Raw genomic sequence first — 6380 nt, 5'->3', positions numbered from 1 at the left:
GTGTGTGTGCGTGTGTGTACGTATGTATTCATACACGCTCATATATATATATATATATATATATATAATATACACTTAAATATATATATGTGTGTGTGTGTGTATGAATACATAGGTACACACAGACATACACATATATATATTTAAAATTGCGTGCATAAATAAGAGAGAGAGTGAGAGAGAGAGAGAAAGAGGGAGAGAGAGAGAGAGAGAGAGAGAGAGAGAGAGAGATATTGTACAAAACTACATCAATCAGTAAGCATCTCTAATGCTATTCTGTTGTGATTCTAATGGCTTCCGCCACTGTGTTGCCATCGGTGGTTGCAATCCGGAAGTCTAAGACTGTGGTGGCATGGAACTAATAAGATACGGAGTTATCTTTTCATATACATATTAGCAAAATATGATGAAGCACATGGAAGTTTTTCTGGGATAACTCGTTAAATAAAGAAGGGGAGGAAAAGGGAGTGAGATGGAGAGAAAGAGAGACAAACAGAAAGACAGGGATAAGAGTGAGGGAGAGAATGTGACGGAGACAGAGAGAGAGAGGCGGGGGGAGAAAGCTGCTCATTTCTACAGCTGCGTAAACTGGAGCAACATGAGATACAGTGTCATGATCATGAACACAGCACACAGCTCGGTCTGGGAATCGAACTTAGGATCCCATAATTAACGATAATTTAACCACTCAGCCATGCACCTTCGCAAACATACATACACAGATACACACATTCATGTATATGTATGTATATATGTGCCTTGTCAGTGGATCTCGCAGATAGAAACTGAATGAAGTCCGTCGTACATGTACGTATATGTCTCTTTGTAGGTTTGTGTCTGTGTTTGTCCCTACGGTGGTGCCGGCACATTGTAGGGCACAGTTGTAATATTCCGCATAAAGATTGATTACATCTTTATTAGCAGACAGTGATTTGAGCAAATCTGGTAGGAAACGATTTTACGACGAGGGCAAGGGGGGATACTTCAAGCAACTGAGGTTTTCTCCTGGCGTTTCTGTGCATGTGCGTGAGCGTATGTGTGTGTGTGTACCTGTTTTAGCATTTTTTCTTAAGCATCTCACCATGTAAATATTTGACAATCTACGAACAGAGACGGGAAACGACTGTTCAACATCCAGAATGTTGCGCTAATCTGCGCTTTGCGATTGAGTTGTCGTTGCTCACTGATGCAGTAATTGATTAAAAATAATCCACGAAATACATCACACTTGATAATTTTAAAACTAAATTCTGCAGCTTAGTGTGTGTAGATGAAATTGAATTGATATCGTTGATTTAATCCCGACAATATTTGTGAAGCAATCACATATATCTGCATCAAATCTAACATCAGTTTTTAAATATTACTGAATATTACTCCATCCAAATTGCTTGTCCGAAAGCAATATCCTGATATCATGGAATATATTATGACGTGAACTTGAAAACATTGTTTCAAATTAAACAATAAACATCCACGATTATATAGCCAAAGGTAAGATGTGATATTACTTACGCTATTTTCTTCATTCACTCGCTTTCTTCTGATATAAAGCGCTGAAAGAAAATTGTGCGTCATTTTATCATAAATATTAACATTGTAACGCTATCAAAATGCTTCAGTTTATATAATATGAATGGCATATGTGTAAATCAAAATTTTCATTAAATATTCCAATACTGACAACGAAACATGGTTCAACATAACATGTAAATTTGAATTTGAAATTAATGAATGTTGAATATCTGCATAATTATATACAAATGTATAAATTCCTTCACACTCATATATATATATTAGCGGGACCCGTGAATATTTCACAGAATTAATGGTAAACTTATTGTTTTGAAAACTTTATCCAAAAAGCCTGAAAGTGTAGCTTGTGTTGCGTCTCTATCAAAAAAATAGTCGCTCATTTTCTAATCATTGAAAAGTGAAGAAAATTGGAATACGATGATATCAATGCATTTTATATATACACTTTATATACTTTATGCCCAATTTTGTAGACTTGATACACAGAATAATCCCTCTTCCTTTCTCACTCCGTTTTCCTTCGCTCTTAGCATTTCCCTTCAACTAATCCCGTGAAAGCGTTACAGACGGGCTAAATAACGGAGAAAAACTAAGTTAAGAAACTAGTACATCTCCATCACTACCCCGCCCCTTTCCCCATCTCACACATCTTCCCTTTTCTCTAGACCCCCCCCTTTTCCTCTTCCCCTTATCCCCTTATCCCCCTCATCTCCTTCCCTTCCCCTTCCCTTCACCTGATTACATGGAACCGTTAGGGACGCGCAAAGTTACAGAATGACAAGCACAATTATTATAAGATATGCATGTAACGCAACACATTCCTTAAATTTTTTCGCCATTTGTAAAGTATTCTTGGAATATTTTTTGTGCGATGTCTAATTCTGTTTGATACTTGCTTAACAATTTTGAATGAATGGGCTTATTAATATTTTATCGCGGAGAAGAAAATTCAGAAACATATATACGGACACATATACATTCGAAGTATTTACTACACCACTCTATTCATAATCTTCTACTGGGAATGAAATGCGGAAGATATTTTTTTTTGACAGACGTTTCTACCAATCCACTTTTGTTACATAATGGTGTATGCTTGTTTGTATGTAGCGTTTGTATGTATGTGCGTATACGTCTTTTAACTTGGAGCTGAAATATAACATTAGACAAGATTTTTGTGCAATACCAGCTGATTTATTTCTATTGTTACTTTCACAATTATCAAGGTCTTATTCAGGATGCTATTTTCAGAGAACACAAATGATCACATGTCAATTTCAAGTCGAATTACTCTAAATCCGATTAGCCGATTTGTTTACGACTTGCCAGAGTTATTTATTCATTAATTTTACCCTGTTCATACATCACAAACTTGAGAGGGAGCCTTGCTAAATGCTGTTTCCCATTTTCAAAGTCAACGTTACTTTCTTTCATCAATATTACCCCAACAATATATTAATTATATTACTCAGACTGAAAGAAATAGCTGTTACTAATATAAATGCCGATGAGAAATAACTCACAGAAATACGCTATTTATATACACATCACGAGGGATCGATTAGAGCTTGATTGATTTATCAAAAGAAAAATCCTTAAATGAAACAAGTATCAGTTTATATATAAAACAATATTGATTTCTCATACAAGTATCATATTATATATCTTTTTTATGGTTGCTAGAGAATATACTCGACGGAATCGCCACAAATATTTGACAGGTATATTATTATAATGATACCACAAAAAAGATTAAAGGCAAATTAATTGAACTATTCCCAGAATATTTATCATTGTTCAGCTATATATTCAAATCGAAAATATACCTGTTTAATTAACAAACGAATTTAGCGTTGTTGTTTTACACACGCAGACGAAAATGATATGATTCAATTAACAAATATTACTTACATTTCAAATGTTCCAAAATACCGTATGTGACCGCCTAGTGATCGGGCAAATTTTCTGAACCTCATGAATTACATCAACATTGGTGTCTGGGCAGGGAAATTCTAAAGTTTTTCTCACATACTGATTTTATATTATAATGTAACCAGATTGTTCACATTTCAGAGTAGAGTTGACATCATGTATCGTATGTTAAACCATTACAGTACACTTTTCAAGTCTTACTTATTACGCTTAGTGAACACACACACATACACACACACGCACATACACACACACACACGCACATACACACACACACACACACACACACACACACGTATATGTATGTATATATCAATTCCCCACGGCTGTTTCCCAAAAAGTTTCATTGATTAATGGAGGCTATATATCATTAGAAAAGAAAGCAGCGACAGACATTTCAGAGCAACCCAACTTCCAATATATTCGAAGGCATTACATTTGAACAGGCCGCCAAGGTAATCATGATTAGCCTTATAACCTCTAAATACAATATTGCAGGAGAAAGCTTCTTGTGCAAACTGACCGCCAAACTCAAAGATTTTGACACGGCGTGATACCGAAGAGCAGTTGGGATCTGCTGGAGTGATCTCTGAACGAACGAGTCAGTATCTGAGGAACTGGGCTCCGAAAGAGAATTATTGGTATCTGTCAGGAAGAGAAAGCTGCAATATTTCGGGAATGTTAACAGCACCCAGATACTATACACACACAAAGATCCTAATGGGAGGAGAAACGGGGAGACGAGAAAAGGGGAGACTAACTAGAGACGGGTTGGAAGATATAAATGAATAGAACCGAAGATGCCTGGCTGAATGTGAAAACATAGTGAGCGCTAGAAAAAGATGGATAGAGAGAAAGAGAGTGAGAAAGAGAGAGAGAGAGAGTGAGAGAGAGAGAGAGAGAGAGAGAGAGAGAGAGAGAGAGAGAGAGAGAGAGAGAGAGAGAGAGAGAAAGGTAGTGTATGCGCCGTCTTCTTAAACCCTCCGTTATGCGTACTGAAATAGGCAAAGGAAGGTAAGTTATTGTAAAATAAGACACCGGAATATCGTATGTAGATCCAATGAACTCTTTGTAAAAATAGAATTTGATGAACTTTTGAACATTTAAAGAACCTGAATGACAGATCAACTTCAACGAGGCACAAGCAATGAACACCAAATGGATTAACGTAAAAGTTAGTTGAAACATTACAAAACTTGTCTTTTAATCAAATACATTGTTCTCCAACTACTTTTAATAGAATAAGCAATGGTGTATTCTCTACATTAAACCCAACAATATTGGGAGGACGGTTTAAAGGAATGACAGGAAATGGTTGTTTAAATGTTGACGCACATTATTTGATCAAAATCAAAGCTGAAAAGCAGATATCAGCACGTTTAAATTGTTCTTATGTTTTGGAGCATTAATTTACCCGGAAACACTAAGAGTTTAAGTTTAAATAGTAACGAATATGAGGAAATGAAAACAGTTTCTGATGTTTTTGTCCATGCGTGTTTATTGCCAAATTGAAAGAAAATTAACACTGTAAATAAAGTTTCAAATACTCAGAACAAGTTGGAAACTAGGGAATTCATATGATGTTCTATATTATCAAATGCTATCATTTCAGCCAATGTTTTCATAAGTTCGTGATTTATAATTTTGTGATGTATAATTTTGAAATATCAATGATTTTTATGCGTATTCCAAGTCACGGATGCGTATGATATATAACCGATTATTATTAGCATAAATAAACATTTGAAATATATATTAAATTTGTTATTTCGAGCAACCGATTTGAGTAATGAAACATGAATTATAATTATATGGACATTATATTAAAATCAACATTTTATTGATTTGTTCTACTCGCAATCAACCCTATTTATGCACTTGTATTTACTGGGAAATTCAAGTAAAATGAATACCAAGCCTCAACTACCGAGTTACATCGTGAATACAGCCATAGTAATGCACAATTAGGAGCAATTTCCACTACTATATATTATTCCATTTCTGACATTTCCGACAGATTAATAATTATATATTTCAGTATTGAAATATAGTAGTATCTCAATGTAATTCCCTGCATACGTTTGATACATCTGTATTCATTTGGGGAATCAGAAATGATATTGTTTCATGAAAAAAATGCATCTCTTTGGACATATATTCCGAATCAGGTCGAAAAACTAATATAGTTCACTTTATATTTATAGTCTATTTGTGTCAGTTCACCTTATTAAATGAAGAAAGACAATCACGTTCATATATTGTTTTCTATATCAATATAAAATTCTGACACTACGGATTTAAACAACTGCTTTAAAGAGTAGGTATTAGATTTTGTTCAATATATGCTATCATTAATGATGTTCTAACCGAAATTCAGTCCCATATTTTTGACTAATTTTGCCATTTCAATGCGATTTCGGTCGCATAATAGAGTGACACACGCGAGATACGCTTCAGCTCAAGACACTTTCAATTTCGTAAGCGTGTCGTCCCTTAACAAATTTATAGTATCTTCATATTGCCAACCACGAACAATATATATATATATATATATATATATATATATATACATACATACAAGAAAACTGTCTCTTCATATTATGGAAAATCAGCCTCATCTGAGTCAGTTGATAAAACATACTCCATGTAGGACTGTATATATATATCTTCAATTAAAATTTTAGAATTGTCTCACCTACCTTCCTTGAGCAGACTTGGTTGTTGAGTATAATGGCAATGTATTTAGTGTACATTTATAATTGTAATTAGCAATTTCAAGTTCATGGCACTAAATATGATTGCACGAAATCAACCTTTTAAAAATTTCTATGCGCAGTTTGTCCCTACATATATCTTCAGCATTATGTTTTTCAAGCACACTACTAACGCTTTATTCAGAATCAGTATATATA

Source organism: Octopus bimaculoides, chromosome 15, assembly GCF_001194135.2.
Source record: "Octopus bimaculoides isolate UCB-OBI-ISO-001 chromosome 15, ASM119413v2, whole genome shotgun sequence".
Taxonomy (NCBI): domain Eukaryota; kingdom Metazoa; phylum Mollusca; class Cephalopoda; order Octopoda; family Octopodidae; genus Octopus; species Octopus bimaculoides.
The sequence above is the reverse complement of the archived record's forward strand: the minus strand, read 5'-3'. Positions refer to the sequence as shown.